The 27,373-nt window shown below is 40.3% G+C and overlaps 1 long non-coding RNA gene across 5 annotated transcripts; it reads right to left on the minus strand.

Annotated features, from left to right (window-relative positions):
• Positions 1 to 356: 356 nt before the first annotated feature.
• Positions 357 to 5,220, minus strand: LOC111877180 (uncharacterized). Of its 5 annotated transcripts, XR_006192110.2 has the most exons (8): positions 4,225 to 5,220; positions 3,436 to 3,520; positions 2,633 to 3,296; positions 2,135 to 2,224; positions 1,879 to 2,032; positions 924 to 1,342; positions 745 to 790; positions 357 to 670 (listed from the first exon to the last, which is right to left on the minus strand). It is a non-coding gene; the product is annotated as an uncharacterized LOC111877180 (long non-coding RNA). The 5 variants fall into 5 exon arrangements; XR_006192108.2 differs by having other exon boundaries at positions 357 to 1,342; positions 4,225 to 4,304; positions 4,674 to 5,220; XR_006192109.2 differs by having other exon boundaries at positions 357 to 790.
• Between the last annotated feature and the right edge of the window lie 22,153 nt (positions 5,221 to 27,373).

Raw genomic sequence — 27,373 nt, forward strand, 5'->3', positions numbered from 1 at the left:
ACCTTTTATAACGCTCATTGTGCGTTGTAAAAGGCTCAGACGACGCGCAAATGCGCGTCAAGGAAGGCCATGTCATAAAGAGAGACGACGCGCATTTACGACGCGCGTTTACGACATGCAATGTGTATCCAGGAAGGCCCTGTCATCAAGGAAGACGACACACATTCGCGTGTCGTAACCTTACGACGTGCATGTTAATGACACGCAATGCGTATTAAGAAAGCCCATGTCATAAATGAATATGACACGCATTTTTGCGTATCATAATTTTAAATGTTTAAAAAAATATTATTTATAGATTTACTAATTTTCAAATTAAATTTGTATCAATGTCTCATAATAAAAAAAATATCATATACAAAAAATACAATCCATTGTATAAAATTTAATATCATACAAATAATCGTTCTATGGAAAGATAAAACAAATCAATAGTTGTAACAAAAATTTCCAAAGTAATTAGATACAAGAAATATAAAAAATTATACCCTCAAATGGGAGGTATTCAAAGTCTAATCTCCCTGTCAGCTCTTCAACTCACTTCTCCAGTTTGTCCTTAGGTTGTGTAAGGGCTCCAGCATCTCTTGCAGCCGATGAAAACATTTATTATAACCAAACCACTTGATATAAAAATCCCATCATTTTCTAATGCAAGCTTTTTGACACCAGCCTACACACAAACATATATACATATCAAACAAGGAATATTAGTTTTACTTTTTACCTTGTCTTTAACCAAACCACCTGATGTAAAAATCCCAGCATTTTCTAATGCAATTAAAACCTTTTTCTACAACAAATAATAGTATCAATTAGCCAACAAGATAACAAAAAATTAATAATTACCAAATTTATGATTAATCTTGATTGGTATTTAAATGGGACCCACAATATAAGTAAATATATAAATTATAACATCTCACTTTCATCATCTAAGATTGTTTCCATGAGATAAAGGTCACATAATTTTGTTATCTCCAAAAGAACATCCAAAATAGATGATCTCACAGTTGCTTGATTCAGTTTAAAGAAAAATTTAGTGAACACTTAATCGTCTAATCACCCGCAACAGCTCTGAAAACACCATTAAGAATGATAAGAAATTAAGAACTACTATTATCTTTCTCCAATAAAAATGGTTACATTTGAATTTGAAGGGATTTTTTTATTATTAGTAAAAATACATATAAGTTGTTACGTAAAAATTTTAGAGGGTAAAAGGGGTAGAAAAGTAATTACCTGAATGTGTATATAAAATGCAAGTTTGAACTATTACAATTCTTACAACTAGAATGCACATTGCTACAACAAGAGCAAATCTCTTCCATCTCAACATTGACATCTGAAATTACCAATTTACCACTAATTATTTGGATTTGAAGAATGATCGATTTTAATATAATACTCAAATTATGTAAGTTACATTGATTGAATATGTAGTTCCAAGAAGAAAACTAATGAAAAGTGCCCAAAATAAAGGCCATGAACCAACAATCCATCCAAGAGTAAAACTTCGAGGGGTAGAATAGTAAATTGATAATGTCACTTGAAGATGTTATGTATAAAAATAATACACTTTATGTATTTTTTCAAAACTAAATTAGCCAAAAAGTGTAAAGTTTATTTATCATTAATGCAAATGAGGATACAATGATAACACTATTTTTAACAGAATATTCTCAGGATGCTAATGGAAGATATGGCTTGTTATCCTCAGAAATGTATTCATCGTTAAGAGAACTTGACTAAAGTTGCTAAAAATAGATATTTTTTCATTTTTTTTAAACATACCTTGTCTATTTCTATATCAGATAGTTGATTCAAGCCAACAAAAAAACATTAAATTTGTGAATAGAAGTGAAAATTTGGGCTTCTTACCTGCTTAGAAGTTGTTAATTGACGTGGTGGTGATGGTGGAAAGAAAAGAAACATCGACCGGTAGATAATGCAATTCTAGTGAAAACTCATGAACTCACAATTCTAGTGAAAACTCAACATCCTTAGGCTTCTCCAGTGAACGAAAGCGTACAACCTATGCAGTTTCCAGTATTAGATAATGCAACAAAATAAAATAAAAATCATGCTCAAGAAAAGATGGAACATCAGGATAGCGATATGGTTCTGTAATGGATACCGAAGTTCCTCCTTAAAGGGATCATAAAGTTAGAAGAAAAAGTAGAATCTCCTCTTTAGTCTTCTCTGGTGGAGAAATTGGGCGTAAATCCTGCAATGAAAACAAAAAGATTTTGAGATTTTGAATCAATAACATCCACCAAGAATTGAAAAAAAGTTGTCACCAGGTATACTTGTCTAACTTCTACTTCCAAAAACAACTTAAGCTCAACATTGTTAGCCTTATTTAACACCTCTCTCAAATGTCCAACATAAAACAACATAGTAAACTTCTCATGTCAATATCCATCAATACGAATACTATTAAGCATGTGCACATTGATTAACAACTACCGTTTTGGGACAAATTAATCATGTAATAGATTTACTACTATGAACTACCAACGTTAACCGCAAGTATTCCATACTACAAATAAACTTTAAAATAAAACAAAAACAAAAAAGGAAACATAAAAAAACAAAATTTTCCAGAAAAAAACTAATAGAAGATTAAGTGTACTTGTGTAGAAAGGGAAGAGGGCTTCCAGTATAAAGACTCTTTCTTCCATCATAAGCAGGTAGCCACTTCCCAAGATGAGAGTCTTTGTACAGTTTCACCAACTGTGCCATCACAGCCCGATTCACACCACGGTAGGTCATATTGGTGTAAATCCTTATCAGGCAGTTCAGAAAAAAGTGGTTGGCCTTAACAATGCACCTTGTTCCAGCAAGTTCATATATACCTCATCCATGTTTTAGCAAAAAGAGTCAACACACATCTAATTTTATCCATTGTTAATTACAAAAGTAGGAAAATACACAAGACATGTTATAAGAAACCACAATTAGTTACATACAAAAAAACGCCATCAATCAAAAACCACATACATATGAAAAAACTTGATATAATAAGAGATTTAGAAGGAAAGAATATGGTGGCCCATTTCTTTATTAATAACATCTGAAAAATGGTGATTGTAATTGAAGGAAATTGCTTTATGCTTTGTTTAATCACTAATAATATAAAAATAAAAAATAATTAATAAATGAAGATAGTAGAAATGACCTGAGCAATGTTGACAACTGATTTGTTTGGCACAACAAAAGATCCAAAGTCCAATGCACATTGCAAAATGCTCTGAATAATCTTAGTTATTTGTCTCATATCATCCGATAAAAAACATCTGCAAATAATATAAAAACCAAAATCTAAAACTGATTGCTTCAGAGAATACTTCAGTAACATAGTTTTAAAGAGATTTAAATTAATTTTACACTCTGTTTATTGTGTGAAAAGTGAAAACAATGCTAAACTTAACTTACATGCATTGTGAATCATTGAGATAATCCATATGCCCAATGTCAAGATCTGTCAAATCCAGGCCAAAAACATTGAAGGAATGTGTACCTGCAAATATAGCATATATAATTTTAAATACAATGAGTGAATTTTTGGTCATTAATAAAAAATAAAGAAAGGAAGTAAATTCCTCCAACTATAAATCCATCAACCATGGAATTTGAAGGATTGTGACAGCATTGGATTCCATCCATTTAACAAACCAAACACGCTTAGAATGGAATCTTGGATTCCAATTCCATCAGAATCCACAAACCAAATATACTAGTTGCAAAACCAGGAAGAGAAATGGAGCCTTGGACACGAAGCCATTAGCATAGAAAGCCACCAAAAGCAAACTAAAACAACACCCATGGGCAAAAATGTCAAAACCAAAAAGGACCCCAGCAAAACTAGATAGAGGAACATGAGCAATACAAACCAACAAAGAAAGCTTGAAAACAACACCAGGGAAAAAAATAAAACATATTCCTATCATAAATATAAAAAAAAAGTCAATGAAAAGCCAAACAAGCAGCTCATGCTTGTGGAATATAGTTATGGGAAATTTCAAACTAAACAAAAATAAATTACTACATGAAAAACTTATATTAATCGATAATCAGAAAACAAAACATAAAAAATCAAAAATTATAAAACAATAATCAAACTGTGGTTTGTGTAACATGGAAAACACAGAAATATCAAAAATAAAATTTATATAACTATGAATTAATCAGAAAATAATAAAAAAATGCAAAACTAAGAATTACCTCAAGAGATTGTGACTTGAGCTCTCTGAGAACTAAGTCAAAATAGCAGATGTAGTGGCTCGTTTTGTCAATTTGATTTCCTAAGCCAAAGCTAAAAGTCATAAGCAGGGAACAACGAACGATTTTGTACTACTAATGCAAGTTTCCCTAACACATATATAGAGTAATAGAGTCAAAGACAAAAGGCAAATGAAGAGTAGCTAAGGCAATTTTGTCCTCCTTTGCTCATAGAAAGTGTGTCTAGGGTGTCAATAATGTGTGTTTCCTTGTAATGATCGTATTTATCACCAATAGAACTCTCTTAAGTCTCCTCGTATCCTGTAATAGGCTTCGAGATGCCATCAATTTTATATGTTTACTAACATGTGCCTTCATAGTAGACGCTCCAATCCTCCTATAAGCTCAGATCCATAAGCTCCATAGATTGGGATAAAATTCACATATTATACCTTATGGACTGGATCAAAACTTTATGCCCCTTCAAGAGTGATGTCCTTGGATGTCGCCCAGGTCGCACATGGCCTGGGCCGGCTCTGCAACTCTAGCATATAGATGATGATGGGGAAGCCGGTAAATGATGGCAAAGTCGACATATCTAGGTTATCAATCGTCCACCCATGCTCTGGTTTGGTTTGCTTTTGTGAGGTCCCGAACAAAAAGCCCTAGAACTTGGGAGGATGAATTTGATGTAGGATATATGAGAGAACATACACGTATAATGTGAAGAAGGTGGAGGAATCGGTTGAGGGTAGACGGGCTGAAGATGGTTAAGAATTTGCCCTAAATCGTCGGTATGAGAGGAAGAAACAGAGACGTATAGTGTTGACGGCTCCAGATAGAAGAAGGTAGCGGGTGTGGATGGAGAAAAGGTATATGAACAACATATCTTTGAGTAACCGAAGAGAAGAATTGAACCTGCTTCTGCGTCAACCGGATGTAGGGCTTGTAAGGAGAAGGGATTTTCGATTGGTGGAAACAAGGGAGAGAAGCACACAAGGCGGGGTTTTTAACTTTTGGGATTTTGTTTCCCCCCTTTGTTATTAATAGAGAAACGCGCATTTCCCAAAAAAATTATAAAACGACAAGCTTATACGACACACTTTATTTTATAAGCACCCTCCGTGTTTTTTTTTTTCGTGACACAAATTTTAGGGCACGCAAAAATACGCGTTCTAAATTCTTCAAATTTCTAAAGATCTGACACTAGTTTAAGGGCACACACTTTTGCGTATCATTAATCAATGCATGTCGTAAAAAGCATGTCTTTAAAGGTCTGCTTTCTAGTAGTGAACTCACCATATTCGGTGTATATATCAAAATGGCGAGAACCCACAGTGGAGCTGGGAATATAAATGGAAACAGAAACCAACCTCCAGTGATTGAGCAAATACCGGTTGTGGTAGCCGCTCGTGAGCCAATAACGATGGCCCGGAGTGCAAGCAATGATCCAGATGAGGTTGGATCGTCAAATGGAGGAAACCAAACGTTTGCTCCAACTGAATTGAGAGGAAGCTACCATACCGATTGAACAGCCAGAGTTGAACGAAGGGCAGTCTGAGGAGGGGAACTACAGTGGGACCGTTGGTCAAGTCAACCCACCAATAGTTGGACAAAACAACTAGGATGACAGATTCAAGAGGAATGGATGCAAGTACAAGAACTTTCTGACTTGCAAGCCATCGACTTTCACTGGAAAAGAAGATCCGATCGGAGTCATGGATTGGATCTCGGAGATGGAGTTAGCTTTCATAGTGTGTGGTTATAGAGGCAAACTACAAACCACCTTTGTAGTACGTCTGTTCCGTGGAGGAGCAGTGCATTGGTGGAACACCCTGGGGAAGACTTTAAGCACCAACGAGCCCCTGCAACTAAAGAGGGTAGAGTTTTTGGTGCAATTCAAACAAAAGTACTTCTCAGCTCAAAACTTGCTCGAGTTATAGAACCAGTTCCTGACCCAGAAGAAGGGAAGCATGTCAATCGATGAATACATGAAGAAATTCACAGAGAAGATGGAGTTTGCCTTGCGTCTTGTCCCGGATGAGCTGACGAAGATCGACAAGTACGCTAAGGGACTCCCATGGGAATATGCAGTGCCAGTACGTCAGACACCTACTCTGGAGGCAATTAACTGGGCTTCCAAGTCTGTGGAGGATATGATTAAGGGAAGAGCTTCCTGCAAGGTTAAGGTTGGTGAGAAGAGGAAATTTGAAGGGTCTGCTAAACACAAAAATAAGAAGAACAAGTTCGGTTCAAAGAAGTTTGGGGGAGGAAGAAATGAAGCAAAATGGTGCGAGAAGTGCAAGATGAAGCACTCAGGAAAATGTAGCGAGGAAGTAACCTGCTACAAGTGTGGGATAACGGGGCACTATGCCAATGAGTGCACCATAAAGAAGTGGGTGTGCTACGAGTGTCGTGAAGAAGGGCATATTGCTAAGGATTGTCCAAAGAAGAAAGATGCGGGAAGGCTCAACATTCCACCGAAGCTGAAGGTGAGAGCCTTCCAGATGACGCTCAAGGCTGCGAAGGAGGCAGCAGACGTCGCTTCAGAACTTCAAGAGTCAAGTGGTGAAGGAACCTCAAATCCTAGCAGTCAACTTGAGGAGCAACCTCATGTTGATCCAATTATACCTCCAGTTGTACCTCTGAGGCGTTCCACAAAGGTTAGGAATGTACCTGAGCATTACTATGCTTTTCATATTACTGCGGAAGGTGAGACACTTATTAGTGATGAGACACTAGTAGGTCTAGATGAACCTAACAGCTATGCGGAAGCCATGGCAGGCCATGAGTTTGCCAAATGGAAAGAGGCAATGGAAAGCGAGATACAATCCATGTATAACAATCAAGTTTGGAACTTGGTTGAGAATATACCAGGTCGTAAAACTGTAGGGTGCAAATGGATCTTCAAGAAGAAGACCAACATGGATGGTAATGTACACACTTATAAGGCTCGACTAGTAGCAAAGGGCTTCTCTCAGACTCCTGGAGTGGACTATGATGAGACCTTTTCTCCAGTAGCCAAGGTTAAGTCTATTAGGGTATTGTTCGCCATAGCTGCATTTCATGACTATGAAATATGGCAAATGGATGTCAAAACCGCTTCCCTTAATGGAAAGTTGGCTGAGGATGTTTACATGAATCAGCCAGAGGGTTTTGTCAGCACAGAGTACCCTAATAGAGTGTGTAAGCTTGAGAAATCCATCTATGGATTAAAGCAAGCACCTCGCAGATGGAATCTTTGCTTTGATGAGAAAGTCAAGGGATTTGGCTTTTCTAGGAGTGAAGATGAATCTTGTGTATATGGCAAGGCTAGTGGGAGAATAGTTATCTTTTTGGTATTGTATGTGGATGACATACTACTCATACGAAATGACATCCCAAATCTGCAGGAAGTTATGTCCTGGCTTGGGAAGTGTTTTGCTATGAAGGACGTAGGAGAAGCTACCTATATCCTAGGGATAAGGATCTTGAGAAACCGGAGTAAAAGACTAACTGGACTTAGTCAGAGTACATACTTGGACAAGGTGTTGAAGAGATTCAACATGCAAGATTCCAAGAAAGGAGAGTTACCCATCCAGAGTAACACTAGACTGAGTAAGACTTAGAGCCCAAGTACTGAGGTTGAGATAGCAGAAATGAGTCGGATACCTTATGCTTCGGCAGTAGGCTCGATCATGTATGCTGTGACCTATACTCGTCCTGATGTAGCCTTTGCTTTAAGAATGGTTAGCAGGTATCAGGGGAATCCTTGTAAGGCTCACTGGACAGCGGTAAAGAACATTCTCAAGTACCTGCGAAGGACTAAGGACTGGGTCCTTACCCTCGGTGGGAGTGATGAATTGAGAGTTGTAGGGTATAGTGATGCTAGCTTCCAGACTAATAGGGATAATTTATGCTCTCAGTCAGGCTGGGTCATTACCTTAAACGGAGGAGAAATCTTTTGGAAAAGTTCCAAGCAGGAGACAGTGGTTGATTCAACTTGCGAATCAGAGTATATAGCGGCAAGCGAAGCGGCAAAAGAGGCTATATGGCTAAAGAACTTCATTGGAGACCTTGGAGTTGTACCAGCTATATCTGAGCCTATAGAGACTTTCTGTGACAGTGAAAGTGCAGTTGCCTTAGCAAAGGAACCAAGGGATCATCGGAGATCCAGACATATTGACAGAAAATATCATTTCATCAGACATCGTATTGAAGAAGGACTCCTCATGGCACAGAGGGTATCATCGGATGAGAACCCGGCAGATCCCCTCACGAAGGGACTGGTAAGGTTAAGCATATCCAGCATGCTAGGAGCATAGGGCTGAAGGATGATATTAGTTTTAGTAGTTAGATAATATTGAAATTTGTAAAATGTAATTGACATTTGATGATTAATAAAAGTTGTATTTATTTATGAGTAAAGTGTTACTATCTTTTGTCAATCGTTTACTATGATTTCTTTTGCATGTTTTGACTTCCAGAATATTTATTTTGTTTCACATATTATTCATATTATCCACAGTCAGTCATATGTTGGAAGTAGATATGAAGTAAGACTGTCATTAGTTGGTTGTAGACGTCTAAGATGTTGGACATGGCCTCAACACTCATGAGTGCTCATAAGTTATGAGTATTGGATTCAACCCACGCTCGCTGGTATCACTTCATGGAATTTATCTCGAGTGATCGGGAGACGGTAATATCATATGAGTCTTCAAACCTAGAGATATGACTTGTTAACTATGAGTTAGTTATGCATTGAACGTATGAAACCGCATTGGTATCTCGATGTTATAAAACGTGCATTTGTGTGTAATTTAACAAGTAGTAGAACAAGCATATGAGTCGAAGTTTATCTATTCCTTCTTGGATTAGAAGCTGATATCTGGGCCCCACGATGATTTTGTTTTGACCTATGTACCTGGCCCGGTCAGAACTAAGTTGATGTGTTCAATTAAGTTCTTTTTCAAACAAATCGGAAATCGGGAAACAAACTGCTGGACAATAAGCAAGACTATGTTCCTTGTGTTTGTCCGGCTGATATCTAGAACAGAGGATTATATGATCCCTTATCTGAAATGGCGTACCATCATCTTCTCAGTTCTGAGAAACCTTGAAAAGATCTACGATTGTCGATCGGTTCCTGAAGTCATACTTGCAGTTATAGTTATTAGACTTATCCAAGCGGGAGACTGTTGGATAAGGTGTCTAAGTCCATAACTATTTCTGGTATGTGCTTGACCCGACCCGGCATGGTCCATTTGGGTTGCATGGAACCATGCAATTGGATAGACTAAATGAGAGAAATAACACTTGCGGTTATTAATATATTATAAGTTCTAATATATTAATAATATTATTTAATTAGTTTGATCAAGAATTAATTTTAGAATTAATTAAGTGATCAAAAGATAACTAATTAAATATATGGGTTGATTATGTAAATCATCCGTATCTTATATAGTGGGCTAAGAGGCTCCATGGATAATCAAGTTGGGTTAAACCCATTGGATGCTCCGTGGAGGCTCTATGGGAGTTACAAAACCATGGTTCATGGAAATGAAGAGTCATGACACATTAGGGTTTACATGGTGTAACCCTAGATGTGTCAACACTATATAAAGCTCATGTCTTCTCCCAAAAATCGGATAGACAAGAAAAAAGAGGGCTAGAGCCGATTTTTTAGAGTGTTATACTTTCTCTCTAAGTTTACTCCATAGCATTTGGTGTTGTGTGAAGCATTTGAGGCATCACACTTGGGGTGCTAGGATCACAAGGTTTCAAGGAGCATTTACAACAACAAGGTATGTAGTTCTATCTATTATTTAAGTTCAAATTGTTGCCCATGTATGCTAGATAGGATGATAGCTTTGGAAATCAACTTTGCATGATAATTAGACAAACATAGATCCAAGGTTATTAGGGTTGCATGTACACTTAGGAAGTGTTAGAATGCTCAAAACCCATCAGTAGGGATTATAATGTAATGATTTTTGCATTAAGGGGCTAAAGGAAACATACCAAAATTTTCTAGTGTTACACGGTTGGCACCGCCTGAGATACAGGAGTTGTCCTCTTTGCTTCAGGAGTTGTCAGGGAAGTATTTTATTAGACTGAATAGTTCACCATGGGGAGCATCAATTTTTTTCATCAAGAAGAAGGATAGTTCACACCGGATGTGCATTGATTACCGGGAGTTGAACAAGTTAATGGTGAAGAACCCTTGTCCCTTGCCACAGATTGATGAACTCTTTGATCAGTTGCAAGGTGCATCTTGGTTCTCCAAGATCGATTTGAGGTCGGGGTATCATCAGATGAAGTTTAGAGAGGAGGACATGAAGAAGACCATGTTTCATACTCGTTATGGTCATTATGAGTCAGTTGTAATGCCATTTGGGCTCACCAATGCGTCTGTGGCATTTATGGATTTGATGAATTGGGTATGTAAACGAATGCTCGGTCGAAGATATTGTTTTCATTGATGATATCTTGGTATATTCCAAGACCAAGGAGCGGCATGAGGATCACCTTCGAGAGCTTCTAGGAGTTATGTGGTTGTATGCCAAGTTCTCAAAGTGTGAGTTTTGGTTACGATAGGTCCAGTTCTTAGGGAATATCGTTAACCATAATGGGATTTAGTCGATCTGGACAAGATCAAGTCTATGATGTAGTGGTTGGTTCCAAAGTCTCCCTCAGAGATCAGGAGTTTCTTGGGTTTAGCATGGTATTATCGGAGATTTATTCAGGGCTTCTCCAAGATTGCAGTACCTATCACTCGTCTGACGAGGAAGGGTGTGGATTTCTGTTAGGTGCCTAAGCAACAGGTTACGTTCGAGACACTAAGAAAAAAGTTGTATGAGGCACAAGTGTTGACCCTCCCTGAGGGTGTTGAGGGTTTTGTGGTATTTTGTGATACATCCATCACCGTCCTAGGGGTAGTTATTATGCAGCGAGGGAGGGTTATTATTTATGCTTCTCGATAGCTAAAGCCTTATGAGGCTCGTTATCTGGCTCATGATTTGGAGTTGGGAGCAGTGGTGTTTGCTCTCAAGATTTGGCAACATTATTTGTATTGGGTCTGGTGTACTATCTACACGGATCACAAGAGTTTGATATATCTCATGGATCAGCCGAATCTGAATATGATACAACATAGGTGGTTTGATGTGGTCAAGGATTACGTCTGCGAGATTCTGTATCACCCGGGGAAAGCGAATGTAGTCGCTCAACTAGTTCTGCTATTGGGAGCCTATGTATATGGATTTAGATTGATTCACCATTGTTGGATTTGATTACGGAGGTTCAGGCTGAGGGAATCAAGAAGGAAAAATAGAAATAGGAGAGACTCAGGGGTGAGATTGACAGGTTTGCTATTGACAATCGTGGATTATTAACCCGATATGGACGGGTTTGGGTGACAGATTTTGAGGGATCGGATGGACTGTGCTGGAGGAGGTGCACAAGTCAAGGTTTTTAATACACCCTGGAGCCACCAAGATGTATCGGGATTTGAGATTTTGTTACTAGTGGTCGTGAATGAAGAAAGAGAAAGAGAGAGAGAGAGAGAGAGAGAGAGAAATAGAGAGAGAGAGAGAGAGCAAGGTATGCTGAGAGGTGCTTGACATGTTGGATGGTCAAGGCCGAACACCAGAGGCCGCATGGCAAATTTCAGCCATTGGAGGTTCCCAAGTGCAAATGAGAACATATTACTATGGATTTCATCAGCAACTTACCTCGGGCGGCTATGGGATTTGATGCGATATGAGTTATTACGGATCATATGACTAAGAGCGCTCACATTCTAGCCATTCGAGAGAGTTCTTTGGGCGAGAAATGTATTTTCATCGGCTACCCAAAAAATCCTTTGGTTACCTCTTCTACAGACCTAGTGAGAATGTGGTCTTTGTAGCAAGGAGGGCTGTCTTGAGAGAGAGAGAGAGAGTTCATAAGCCAAGGAGATAGTGGGAGGCAAATTGACCTTGAAGAACTTCCAGAGTCAAGTGGTGAAGGAACCTCAAACCCTAGCAGTCAACTTGAGGAGGAACCTCCTATTGATCCATTTATACCTCCAGTTGTACCTCTGAGGCGTTCCACAAGGGTTAGGAATGTACCTGAGCATTACTATGGTTTCCATATTACTGCGGAAGGTGAGACACTTATTAGTGATTAGACACTAGTAGGTCTAGATGAACCTAACAACTATGTGGAAGCCATGGCAGGCCCTGAGTCTGCTAAATGGAAAGAGGCCATGGATAGCGAGATACAATCCATGTATGACAATCAAGTTTGGAACTTGGTTGAGAATGTACCAGGTCGTAAGACTATAGGGTGCAAATGGATCTTCAAGAAGAAGACCGACATGGATGCTAATATACACACTTATAAGGCTCGAATGGTAGCAAAGGGCTTTTTTCAAACTCCTGGAGTGGATTATGATGAGACCTTTTCTCTAGTAGCGAAGATCAAGTCCATTAGCGTATTGCTAGCCATAGCTGCATTTCATGATTATGAAATATGGCAAATGGATGTAAAAACCACTTTCCTTAATGGAAAGTTGGCTGAGGATGTTTACATGAATCAGCAAGAGGGTTTTGTCAGCATAGAGTACCCTAATAGAGTGTGTAAGCTTGAGAAATCCATCTATGGATTAAAGCAAGCACCTCGCAGATGGAATCTTTGCTTTGATGAGAAAGTCAAGGAATTTGGCTTTTCTAGGAGTGAAGATGAATCTTGTGTATATGTCAAGGCTAGTGGGAGTATAGTTAGCTTTTTGGTACTGTATGTGGATGACATACTACTCATAGGAAATGACATCGCAACTCTGCAGGAAGTTAAGTCCTGGCTTGGGAAGTGTTTCTCTATGAAGGACCTAAGAGAAGCTGCCTAAATTCTAGGGATAAGGATTTTGAGAAACCGGAGTAAAAGACTAATTGGACTTAGTCAAAGTACCTACTTGGACAAGGTGTTGAAGAGATTCAACATGCAAGATTCCAAGAAAGGTGAGTTACCCATCCAGAGTAACACTAGACTGAGTAAGACTCAGAGCCCGAGTACGGAGGATGAGATAGCAGAAATGAGTCGGATACCTTATGCTTCGGCAGTAGGCTCGATCATGTATGCTATGACATGTACTCGTCCTGATGTAGCTTTTTCTTTAAGCATGGTTAGCAGGTATCAGGGGAATCCTGGTAAGGCTCACTGGATAGCGGTAAAGAACATTCTCAAGTACCTGCGGAGGACTAAGGACTGGGTCCTTACCCTCCGTGGGAATGATGCCTTGAGAGTTGTAGGGTATAGTGATGCTATCTTCCAGACTGATAGGGATAATTTCCGCTCTCAGTCGGGCTGGGTCTTTACCTTAAATGGAGGAGCAATCTCTTGGAAAAGTTCCAAGCAGGAGACAGTGGTTGATTCAACTTGCGAATCAGAGTATATAGCGGCAAGCGAGGTGGCAAAAGAGGCTATGTGGCTAAAGAACTTCATTGGAGACCTTGGAGTTGTACCAGCTATATCGAAGCCTATAGAGATTTTCTGTGATAGTGAAAGTGCAGTTGCCTTAGCAAAGGGACCAAGGGATCATGGGAGATCCAGACACATTGACAGAAAATATCATTTCATAAGACATTGTATAGAAGAAGGACTCCTCGTGGCTAAGAGGGTATCATCGGATGAGAACCCGGCAGATCCCCTCACGAAGGGACTGGGTAGGGTTAAGCATCTCCAGCATGCTAGGAGCATAGGGCTGAAGGATGATATTAGTTTTAGTAGTTAGATAATTTTGAAATTTGTAAAATGTAATTGACATTTGATCATGAATAAAAGTTGTGTTTATTTATGAGTAAAGTGTTACTATCTTTTTTTCAAATCGTTTACTATTATTTCTTTTGCATGTTTTGACTTCCATAATTTTATGTTGTTTTACATATTATTCAAATTATCCACAGTCAGTCATATGTTGGAAGTAGATATGAAGTAAGACTGTCATGAGTTGGTTGTAGAGGTCTAAGATGTTGGACATGGCCTCAACACTCATGAGTGCTCATAAGTTATGAGTATTGGATTCAACCCACGCTCGCTGGTATCACTTCATGGAATTTATCTCGAGTGATCGTGAGACAGTAATATCATATAAGTCTTCAAACCTAGAGATATTACTTGTTAACTATGAGTTAGTTATGCATTGAACGTACGAAACCGCATTGGTAACTCGATGTTATAAAACGTGCATTTGTGTGTAATTTAACAAGTAGTAGAACAAGCGTATGAGTCGAAGTTTATCTGTTCCTTCTTGGATTAGAAGCTAATATCTGGGCTCCTCGATGATTTTTTTTGACCTATGTACCGGGCCCGGTCAGAACTAAGTTGATTTGTTCAATTAAGTTCTTTGTCAAACAAATCGGAAATCGGGAAACAAACTGCTGGACAATAGGCAAGACTATGTTCCATGTGTTTGTCCAGCTGATATCTAGAACAGAGGATTATATGATCCCTTATCTGAAATGGCGTACCATCATCTTCTCAATTCTGAGAAACCTTGAAAAGATCTACGATTGTCGATCGGTTCCTAAAGTCATACTTGCAGTTATAGTTATTAGACTTATCCAAGCGGGAGACTGTTGGATAAGGTGTCTAAGTCCATAACTATTTCTGGTATGTACTTGACCCGACCCGACATGGTCCATTTGGGTTGCATGGCACCATGCAATTGGATAGACTAAATAAGTTCTAATATATTACTAATATTATTTAATTAGTTTGATCAAGAATTAATTTTGGTATTAATTAAGTGATCAAAAGATAACTAATTAGATATATAGGTTGATTATGTAAATCATCCATAACTTATATAGTGGGCTAAGAGGCTCCATGGATTGTCAAGTTGGGTTAAACCCATTGGATTCTCCATGGAGGCTCCATGGGAGTTACAAACCCATGGGTCATGGAAATGAAGAGTCATGACACATTAGGGTTTACATGGTGTAACCCTAGATGTGTCAACACTATATAAAGCTCATGTGTTCTCCCAAAATCGGTTAGACAAGAAACAAGAGGGATTGAGCCGATTTTAGAGTGTTATACTTTCTCTTCAAGTTTACTCGATAGCAGTTGGTGTTGAGTGAAGCATTTGAGGCATCACACTTGGGGTGCTAGGCTCACAAGTTTTCAAGGATCACAATCAACAACAAGGTATGTAGTTCTATCTTTTATTCAAGTTAAAATTGTTCCCCATATTTTATTCAAGTTAAAAAGTTGTAGAATGCTCAAAACCCATCACTTTCTTCATGGCAGACCTTCCCGGTACCCTCCCCTACGCCGCTGAGTACCATTGACTGGAGGCCACCTATGGCTTGTCTTCTCTGGAAGGTGTGGATTTTCCTGCACCTGGTTCTAGCATCTCATCCCCTCCCCCGGCAAGATAGGGGTTTTCTTGAAAACCCTAGACGTCGGCATCCTCTTCCCTTTGACCGATTTTCAGGAGGAAGTCTTCCAGAAAGACGGTGGTAGTGTTCTGATGTTGACTCCCTCTGTAGTTAACAAAGTGGTTGCGTTTGAAATGAATTGCAGAGCCAATGGATATCTTCCAGACTACTTCGTCTTCAAGTTTTTCTTCCGATTCTGTGTTGCCGACAACAAATACACCTTCTCGGTCCGACAAGAGGGACACGCCTTGGTTCCCGACGGGCGCACCCCAAATAATTGGCAGGAAAAATGGTTGTGGGTGAATCAGGGGATGGTTGGAAGTGGTAGTTATCGTGCCAATGCTTTCGCCGATACCATTCCCAAGCTCTTTCCCCACAACCAGGGTGTCACCGACTACTTGAAGAGTGTGCAAGTATCTGCTGAAGATTACTCCGAGGCGCTTCTTTCTGGGGTAGGGATGAGCACCTCTTGGCGGCGGCAAGGAAAAATGGTGGTGTTCTTCTCCGTCGTTGATGGTGAGTGTTGTATCCTTCTTTTCCTTTCCGTTTCCCTATTATTCCTGTGTTATTTATATTTCCCTTCTGCTTTCCCTAGGTGTTGAGTCTTCTCTGTCCATGGATGAGGTGTTGCGCAAGCGTTATCGGGGCAAGTTGGAGTTTTGGGAGGTGGATCTAGTCGATCAGCTTCCTCCACCCCGCCGGATGGAGTGGCTTGCTCTAACCATTGCCCATCCTATTCCTCCCACGGGTTCATCAGCATCCGAGGAGAATGCGTTGCATGATCGCTCCATTTCTGCTGTCATGCCCTTAGGCGGCGTCCCCTCTTCTTCCATGGACGATAATGAGGTCAGCAAGGAGGGAATCATCACTGACGTCCGGCGGATGCAGGCAATGCGAAAAGCTATACAGGCCATGGGTGAGCCAGTTACTAGTACGCCTACTACTACCAAGAGAGTGCATACTAGGTGCAGCTTCACTCGCTTGCTGATTTCCATGAGCTCCACACCAACTGGTGTGGTAGTGATCCCTGATGACGACACGCAATAGTCTGAAGGGATCAACAGGGTAACTGAACAGCCCGTTAGTTCAGATTTCTCTTCTATTCCTTATCCCAGTGTTCCATTTGTTCCTTCAAAGCTTTCCCCGGCAAAGGGTTTTGGTGTCTCTGGACAAGCTGTAATCTCCAAGGATGGTGGTTCTGGAGATGGTGCTTCTGAGTCTGAGGTTTTTGTTCCATCCTGGGATCTTCGCAACGACTCTCGGCTTTCTGTGCGCGCAAATGCTTTGGAATTTTCACGCCACGCCCTTCCTCCTGCTGTAGTTGGAGATATGGAGGCAATGGGTAACCCTGCCCTTTCACACAATATGGCCTACGCTGCCGCGCAGGCCATGTTTTATCTTGTTGCCGGCTCCCGGTGCGTCCAAGCCTTAGGCGAGATGGAGGATGCACATGCCGCCTGTGGATCACGTGTGGCAAGTATGGAGCGTTGTCTGAGTGAGCTTCGTGATGATCTTTGCTTATCTTATAAAAGGTGCGAATTGTTAGTGTCCGAGAAGAACATGCTTGATGAAGCTAGAACTGTATTGGAGGCCAAGGTTGATTCCGTCACGCAGATGAATGAGGGTTTGATGATTTAGGTTGAGAGTCTTCGGTGTGATGTCGCTGACCGTGACAAGCTTGTGTCATCGCTACAGTTGGATATGGACGCTTCTCGTCAAGACTTAGATTGGTTGGTGCATGTTGGTGTGGTTCGCAGTGTTGATAAGTTGATCGAGCATCCCGACTTTACCAACGCCATAAGCCTCACTCGTCATGCTGCGTTTGTGGCAGGGGTTGAGTCCCTTCAGAAGACTTCTGCTAGTGGTGGGGGTGGGGAGGCGGTTGCTAGTGTTTATTTGGATGGTCCTTCAGTTAGTGTAAACAATGCTCTATTGTCTTTTGCCAGTATGGACCATGCATCTCTGTTGGTTTTAGGGGAGTTGGGTATTGAAGGTCTTCGGGAGTTATGCTCTTTTGGTGGTTCCGAGGGTACTCCAAAAAGTATGGTGGGTCAGGAAATTGTGTCGGTAGTTGGGAATGGTATGGATGGTGAGGCTGTTGGTAAAGGTAATGGACCCACTATATCTATGCCCCATTGGTAAAATGGTCACGGGCTGGATATGTTATGTAGTGGCACCGGGGGATTCACTTGAAGTGGGGCATAAGACATATGATATTATCGTACAGTCCTCTGTTTAGATATCATGCAAACAATTCTTATGGAATTAATTGTCCAGCAGTTGGTTTCTCGATCTCAGATTTATTCGACATAGAACTTAATCGAACACATCAATTTAGTTTTGACCAGGCCCGACACATAAGTCAAATCAAATCATCGAGCGGTCAAGATATCGCTTTTACCCTCTTAGGATAAAAGTAACAGATAAACTTCGACTTATATGCATTTACTTATTCATTAATCAACTATACACAACAATGCGTTTTATAAGATCAATTTACTGATGCGGTTTCGCATTATCAATGTACAACCAATTAACAAATAACAAACCATATATCTAGGTTTTAAGACCATATGATATTATCGTCTTGCGATCACCCCTTTTTATCATATTCCATAAGGTGATTCCAGCAAGCATAGGTTTGTTCCAATGCTCAAAACTAGTTCATAAGCACTCATGAACGCTGCAGCAAACTTTTGCTATGTCTAATACCATTTAGACAATCTACACACCAATTCATGACAATCTTCATTCATACCTACTTCCAACATATGAACGATTGTGGACTGTTTGAACAATTCGATTATTCTTAATAAACTCAATTATTCTGAAAGTCAAAACATGCAAAGTGAAACAATAGTTAAACAATTAACATAAGACAGTAACTTTACTGATAAATAATATTCCTTTATTTAATCATCAAATGTTAATTATATTTATCTATTACATGTTTCAAAAACTATCTAATCTAATCTAATATCATCTCTCAGCCCAATACTCCTAGCATGCTACAAGTGCTTAATCCTGCTCAGTCCCTTCGTAAGCGAATCTGCTGGATTATCTTCTGATGATATCCTCTTAAACATGAGGTGTCCTTCTTCTACTCGATGTCCAATAAAGTGATATTTTCTGTCGATATGACGAGATCTACCATGATCCCTTGGTTCCTTGGTCAAGGCAACCGCTCCTTCATTATCACAGAAAATTTCCATAGGCTCCTTTATGGCAGGCACAACTCCAAGATCACCAATAAAGTTCTTCAACCATATTGCCTCCTTCGACGCTTCGCTCGCTGCAATGTACTCTGATTCGCACGTTGAATCAGCTACGGTTTCCTGCTTGGAACTTTTCCAAGTTACTACTCCTCCATTTAGGGTAAAGACCCAGCTCGACTGCGAACGGTAGTTGTCCCTGTCGGTCTGAAAATTGGCGTCACTATACCCTCGCACCTTCAAGTCATCACTCCCTCCGAGGATTAAAAACCATTCCTTGGTCCTCCGAAGGTACTTAAGGATATTCTTGACCACAATCCAGTGGGCTCTACCCGGGTTCCCTTGATATCTACTAACCATGCTGAAAGCAGAGGCTACATCAGGGCGAGTACAAGTCATAGCATACATGATTGAGCCAACTGCGGAAGCGTATGGTAATCGGCTCATTTCTGCCATCTCGGCTTCGGTACTCGGACTTTGAGTGTTACTCAATTTGGCATTACTTTGTATCGGTAGTTCTCCCTTCTTGAAATTTTCCATACTAAAACGTTTTAGTACTTTATCTAAGTAAGTGTTCTGACTAAGTCCTATTAGTCTCTTACTTCGTTGTCTCACTATCCTTATTCCCAAAATATAGGAAGCCTCTCCGAGGTCCTTCATAGAGAAGCACTTCCCGAGCCAGGACTTAACCTCCCGCAGTGTCTGGACGTTGTTTCCTATGAGCAGTATGTCATCGACATATAGGACGAGGAAGCCGACTAAGCTCCCACTGGCTTTGACATATACACATGATTGATCTTCGCTTTGTACAAATCCAAACTCTTTGACTTTCTCATCGCAGCAAAGATTCCATCTGCGAGACGCTTGCTTAAGTCCATAAATGGACTTCTCAAGCTTACACACTCTATTTGGATGCTTCGGATCAACAAAACCCTCTGGCTGAGTCATGTAAACATCCTCAGCCAACTTCCCATTAAGGAAAGCGGTCTTGACATCCATTTCCCAAATCTCATAATCATGAAATGCGGCAATAGCTAGCATCACTCTAATAGACTTTATTTTCGCAACTGGTGAGAAGGTCTCATCATAGTCAACTCCAGGAGTTTGAGTGAAGCCCTTCGCAGCCAATCGCGCCTTATATGTGTGTACGTTTCCATCTACGTCGGTCTTCTTCTTGAAGATCCATTTGCACCCAACGGTCTTACGTCTGGGCACATTATAAACCAAATTCCAAACTTGGTTGTCATACATGGATTGGATCTTGCTGTCCATTGCCTCTTTCCATTTTGCAGACTCCGGGTCTGGCATGGCTTCCTTATAGCTATTAGGTTCATCTAGATTTATTAGTGTACCATCACTAATATACGTTTCCTCTTCTGTAGTAATATTAAAACCATAAAACTGGGGTTGAACTCTAACTCTTTCGGAACGTCTAAGAGGTAAGGACTCGTCAATCGGTTCAACCGGAGTTTCCTCCTCGGGTTGTGCGCCAGCGGTAGAGGTTCCCTCATCAATCGATTCTTGAATCTCTTCAAGTTCGATTTGCCTCCCAATGTCTCCTTGGCTTATGAGTTCTCGCTCTTGGAAAACTCCTCTCCTTGCAACGAAGACAACATTGTCCATCGGTCTATAGAAGAGATATCCAAAGGATTTCTGCGGGTAGCCGATGAAAATACATCGGTCACTACGAGGTTCGAGCTTGTCGTGAGTATCTCATCTTACGAAACCCTCGCAACCCCAAACCTTGATATGTGCTAACGAGGGAGATTTCCCTGTCTACATCTCGTGAGGTGTTTTGGCAACCTTCTTAGTAGGGAGTCGGTTAAGGATATGGGCGGTAGTCTCTAAGGCATACCCTCCAAACGAGATAGGTAGTGAAGCACGACTCATCATAGAGCAGACCATGTCTAACAAGGTTTGATTACGCCTTTCTGCCACACCATTCAACTTCGGTGTCCTAGGTGGCGTCAATTGTGAAACTATTCCACACTCTTTGAGATAGTCGTGGAATTCAAGACTTAGGTACTCTTCTCCTCGATCGGATCTAAGCATCTTGATTTTCCTGCCCAATTGATTCTCCACTTCATTCTTGAACTCTTTGAACTTTTCAAACGTTTCTGACTTTTGCTTGATTAAGTAGATATACCCATATCTACTATATTCATCGGTAAAAGTCACATAGAAGCGGTTCCCATCCTTTGTGGTTGATCTAAAGGGTCCACATACATCGGTATGTATGAGGTCCAATAAACCCTCACCCATTTCACATGTGCTAGTGAAGGGTGACTTGGTCATCTTTCCAAGTAAACAAGATTTGCACGTGTCATCTTCCCTAAGGTCGAATGACTCCAACACTCCATCCTTTTGGAGTTGGGCTATGGACTTCTTGTTAACATGTCCAAGACGACAATGCCACAAGGATGCTCTATCCATACTATTGGTAGAATCCATGCACAAAACATCATTTCCTAGGTTATCTACAATCATAACAGTTTCATAAATTCCATTACATGGCATTGCTTCAAAATATAAGACACCATTTAGAGAAACATAAATTGAACCATTCTCATTCTTAAAAGAAAATCTAAATCCTTGTCTAAACAAACCATGAAACCAAATGATGTTTCTTGCCATTTCTAGCGAGTAGCAACAATTATTCAAATCTAAACATAATCCATTACTAAGCACTAGAGAATACACTCCAATCTTGGTCACAGGCGAAGATCTTCTGTTCCCCATGATTAGATTTATTCTTCCACGCTCCACATCCCTATTTCTTCTTAGTCCCTGCAATTCAGAACAAATATGGTAACCACACCCGATATCTAGGACCCAAGAAACAGCATGAGATGAATCATTAGATTAATTTTGTATATACCAGCGAAAGACGGCTTGATCTTTCCTTCCCTGATGGCTTGCAGGTATTCTGGGCAGCTTCTTTTCAAATGCCGTATTTTGTGGCAATGGTGGCACTCTGCCTCCTTTGGGTTGGGGTTGGGCTTAGCAAGATCAACTTTGGTCCCACTAGAAGAGGAACCATCTCGGGACTTTCCCTTGCGGTAACTCTTACACGGAGCCTTCCTCTTCTTACCCCTTCCTTGCCCAATTGCCAAAACAGGAGCAGCGGGTGGATTGGGAGTTGGTGCAACAGACTTCTCCTTGAGGTTGCTCTCAGCAACCCTTAGGAGACCTTGGATCTTACTTAGGGTGACCTCTTCCTTGTTCATGTGGTAGGTCATCCTAAATTGGTTGTAACAAGGGGGAAAAGAATGAAGCACCATGTCGATAGCCAAATCTTCCCCAAAGCTCAGTAACATACATCCTACCTTTCATGTCTCAAACCTAAAGAAATGCCTATCCGACGAGACTCTCGTAATCCCACTCGACGAGATTGAGGTCAACGAGGGCCTCAACTCCGTGGAAGAGTCTGCCGAGATTATGGACAAAGAGGTCAAACGGACGAAACAAAGCCACATCCCGATTGTGAAGGTTCGTTGGAACGCTAAGCGAGGACCAGAGTTCACTTGGGAGCGCGAGGATCAAATGAAACTCAAGTATCCCCATCTCTTTGCATAGTAGTACTGTAATAACTTACTTGCTTGAATTCTAAATTTCGGGACGAAATTTCCTCTAACGGGGGGCTGATGTGACAACCCAAAATTTATTCCATCGTTATAACTCGTTTCTGTTAATAGAATATTCTATTTTATAAAGGTTCCGTTAATTTTGGGGTAGACAAATCAATAAATGTTTTATTTTATTTTATTTTATGTTATTAATGTCATAATGAAATAAATAAAAACATGTGAATTACCCTCCCGTTTAGTTGGAAAAAGTTTTTAATTGCGACCATTTAATCAGGTAAAAATTTACACCCCGTTTAATGTCAGTATCGGGTAGATTCCTACCTGGAAACAAACCCAACCCCTATATAAGGGTCAGTAGACATCATTTGGACCTTTTACCACCCTAAGCACTCTCTCTCTACTCTCTCTCTTCAAGGCTCGATTTCTTCCAAAATCCGCAAGTTTTAGCTTCCAAACTGTAAGTACTCTTACCCTAAATTGTTCTACATCTCAACACAAATCATTTTAGCTTGAAAATCATCCAAGAAGGCCAAGAGTAAGCAGTTTATAGCCCAAGAACACTCTAGGGTCGTAAACCCCTAAAAGTGTGCCAAGAGGCCCCCAAATCTATTCCTTAGGCTTAGAGGCTAACTTAGAACATACCCTAGAAGTGTTTTAGACATTCAATCTTATGTTTAGAGGCTTGAAAGAGGGTTTACGGACCAAGCATATTCTTAGGCCGTAAACTCCCTCAAAGTATGCAAATCAAGCCCTAAAACCCCTATTTAGCCTTGGACCTTTACTAAGAAGTTGTTAGGAGTAAACAAAGGGCCACAAAATCGAAGTATGAGAGGCATCCAAGAGTTGACGGCCGTAAACCACGGGGTTCACGAACGTAAACTCCCAAGTAGTGGTCCTAGGACTGTAAACTACAAGGGAGTGCCTCTTTTGAACACTAAACACCCCTTAAACATTGGAAATTACCTTGGAACCCTTCCTAGGGATGCAAGAGACTTGAAAACACACAAATACACTCCTCCCATGAGTTTACAGCCACAAACTCATGGGAGAAGTGGTCCCTCAGCCGTAAACTCACCTAAGGTGAGTATTAGAAGAGTAAACTCCATGGTGAGGCCTTATACTCTTCCATTGCAACCTAATAGCCTCCTAGCTGATGAGTTGAAAAACTCTTTGATCGTTTAGATCTCAAACAGGTTAATCACAATAATAAGAACATAAATATCAAACACAGGAATGAATCAAAATATGCTGAATGATTCAATAGATCCACGCCTTAGTAGAGCTCGACTAAGAACTTCCACTGTAGAGGCTGTTTAGGGTTACAATCGATAAAAGTATGCGCTGTGAATAATCGACTCCAAAAATACTTACGTACAAAGATGCATGCAAGCATCTATAAATACTAAACCCTAATAAATAAATCACAGATGGACAGGCCCAATCCGGATACAAAATTGGACTATGATCCGAGCCCAAGATGCAACACCTAATGAACCCTACAATCTCCCCCTTTACGTCAATTGGAGCGAGACTTTACTTTGGCTTGCTAGGTCCAGTTGCAAGAACTTTCTTCGTGGTGTCGAACAAACGAGGAATGATAGCAAGGATGGTTTGTCTGAAACGAATGTACCACTGGATCATATCATCGAAATACTTCTTGTCATCTTCTGAATTCTGCTTGCATCAATTGATGATCCCCAGAACATGTTCCAAGCACGAAGTGGTATATAGATGTTTATCTGCCAAGGAAAATAGGCATTTTTCACCTTCATTTCTGGTGAACATGACTGAGTTTCTCTTTGGATCGATTCTCCCCATATGCATCATATTCAAATCACTTGCAGAACCAACATGAGAGATGGTAGGCTTCTTCTTGAAGACACTAGCAATCTCCTGATCCATCTTGGCGACCTCCATGATGTAGCAAACCAACATCCTTTTGAAGTGATCTATGATTGGCCCATATTCAGCTTCGTTGATGAGGAGGATGTTATGCAAAATGATCCAATCATGTGTAGGTTTTCGCTTCTTAGGAAAAGGGCCTTTCTCCCCTTTGACCACCTTCTTGTCTGGTTTCTTGCCCCTAGGAGCAGGCTTGTCAGCGTCATGGATAGACTGAATCATCTCTGGAGTGAGCTCTCTGGGACCCGAAGGAAGAAACTCCTTGTAGGTCTTGATGATGTGACTCGCCCCTGGTACACATGCATACATTGAATCAGGAATTGAGCCAACGAACTGAAACTTGGAAGGATCCGTCACAATGATCTTCGTAGTGTGGAAAGTCCCAATAGAGGAGAGTGGAGATGTTGCCACAATGGGAACATGGTACTTGTCCATTGCCCATTAGGTGACGAGCGTCCAGAACCTTGCATATGAAACTTCAGAATGTCGAGAGGTAGAAGCAAGGATTTGGATTAACTGCTGCCATAAAACAGAGCCATAATCGAGATTGATGCCAGTGTATAACCCGTAGAGAATCGTCATGAACAGACAACTAGCCCCATCAGAACCTGCACTTCTCTCTGATAGACCCTTGAACAAGATCGTGAAGAAGCCATTCCACTGAGGAGGAAGACATGATTTCTTGAACTTTGTGACTGTGGTAAGAATCTCAGTGTAACCCATGTTGTAAAACATGGAGAACAACTGTGCCACATAAATCGACTCAGGGTTAACCCTCGACTCATCAGGTTCAAACCCTAGAAGCGAGCAGAATCACTGTTTAGAGATGGAGGTTTTGGTATCAAGAATATCAAAGAAAATTCGATCAACAGACTTGTCGAAGTGGGAAGTAGATAAAATCTGGGATAAACACTCCATAGGTACGATTTCGACCATGGTCAGAGCGAGAACCAGTGGTGAGTGTTTAAGACACTCCACTATGGGGTACATGAAGCCATCGTACGAGTATGGGGTGAGATCAATGACCAAGCTTTGCTGGGGTCAGATAGGGAGAATATGGGAGGTTTCGTGAACAGAGGAGGAATCTGCCATTTGATGAGTGCTTCGAAGAAGATGATGAACAGTGGTAGAGAAGTATCTTTGTTTGCTCTCAGAAAATTAGGTGCAGTAAAGAGGTAAAAGAACTTAGGGTTTACCCTTTATACCGTGTGTAGAAGAGAGAAAAATCAGCCCCCAAATCTTCTTGAAAAACGAATCGGTTCCGAATTTGATTGACGCGTGACAGGTAGCAACCCCTATGATTACGCATGAGAGAGAAAACCGTTTCCATTTTGCACGCTTCCTATCAAATGCCTTTTTGAATTCCTAAAACCCCTTAGTCTTCCGGCTGAGTCATCAATTTATCCTTGAAATGAGCTGTCCTCACTAAATAAAACCAATCACATAAATAAGCCACAACATCCCGTTGAGAATATAGCATTAAATATCAGAGCTAAAAAAATAGCTTGTAATGAATGAAACCAGACTTTTGGAAAATCAAAAAGATTTTCGTGCATAGAGTGTCAAAGATAAAGAAATAAAGCAACATATATGTGGGAAATCGTGATGTCAATATAGACACGAAACAGTGGATCCCGTGCACGAATCTCTTCTTTCAAAGTCAAGAGAAACTTTAAAGTGTTTGTGTGTTTCCCGTTAAATTACGATCAAGCACTTGTTAAGAAGTGTTGAAAGACATCTTTTAATGAGGCTGATAAGGATGGCTTTCGCTTCAGTTCAGAATTCCTGATCTTGACATAAGATAGAAACTGAATGAAGTACTTGTGAGACCGATGTGGTCTGTTGAACAAGTAGGTTTCATCAATATTTAGTGACTCGTTGAAAGTGTTTTAGTGTGAAATCTCAAGAAAATTTAAAATTGGATTCTATGGGAAGAAATGTTATGGTATGTAACAATTTCATTAGAATCACACAAAAAGGAAAAATAGAGATTTCAAGGTACATCCACTTGGGTGGCTTCGGTAATTCATAAGTGAAAGCTAGAGCAAATTTAATTGTTCACCGTCAATGCATAGTAGGTATTGAATTGTGGGTTTCACTTAGCACGTAGTGACACGAAGCTAAGATCACAAACACAGAGATTGTGTAACCATAAACCACAGTGGTAATTTTTAAGAGTCTCAAGGGTTACATGTATGAAGCGAATATGATGAAAAAAAATGTTTGAGATGGTGTAAGGAAACCAAAGTACCTCTGCTATAAAATTAGTGACTAACCAGAAAACTCTTAACTCATATGAGAAAGGAGTAAGGTAGCTCATGATTAGAATAAATGTAGCAGCCTAATTGGGAAGACAAGGTTTGTATATACCAAGTCAATAAGGCTTTATTCAAAATCAGTCAAGGCTTTGGACACCATGCAGCAGCATGCTTCTAGGGACACTTAGCTAGTAAAAACTGTGAGAATGATACTTGCCACATCGATATTCCATAAACTGTTAGTATAAACAGAAGTAGAGACAAAAAGAAAAAGAAAATATTTTTGGAATTTTTGAGAATTTTGTAAAGAGAAAAACAAAACAAACCGTGTTGCCCTAGGCACGTCATCACATATCCTAGGGAAATGCCATCCGACTCGCCGAGTTGTTCTTCAACAAGTCGAGCTTTATGGTGATCTTTATCGGACTCGCTGAGTTGTTCATCCAACTCGCCGAGTTCAATGACCATCTTCATGTGACTTGCCAAGTCATCCTTGCGACTTGCCGAGTCCATCCATTCTTCTTTCAATACAAACTTGTTTTGAGCCATGCAGCGGCTCCAAATCACAGATCCAAGCTTCTAGGGTATACTTACCACATAAAGTTGCAAACTTTATGTGCATGCATGGTTATAAAGACTCCAAATGTCTATTTTAAGTTCTTAATGGAGCTTTTAGTCCAGGAGGAACTTCAACCACAACTAATACAACAACTTTATGACTCTAGCATCCAAGGAGGCTCCAGATCTGAAGTTACAACTTCAGATCTAGCCCATAGCTCAACATCCCA

Source organism: Lactuca sativa, chromosome 5, assembly GCF_002870075.4.
Source record: "Lactuca sativa cultivar Salinas chromosome 5, Lsat_Salinas_v11, whole genome shotgun sequence".
In the NCBI taxonomy this organism is placed as follows: Eukaryota; Viridiplantae; Streptophyta; class Magnoliopsida; order Asterales; family Asteraceae; genus Lactuca; species Lactuca sativa.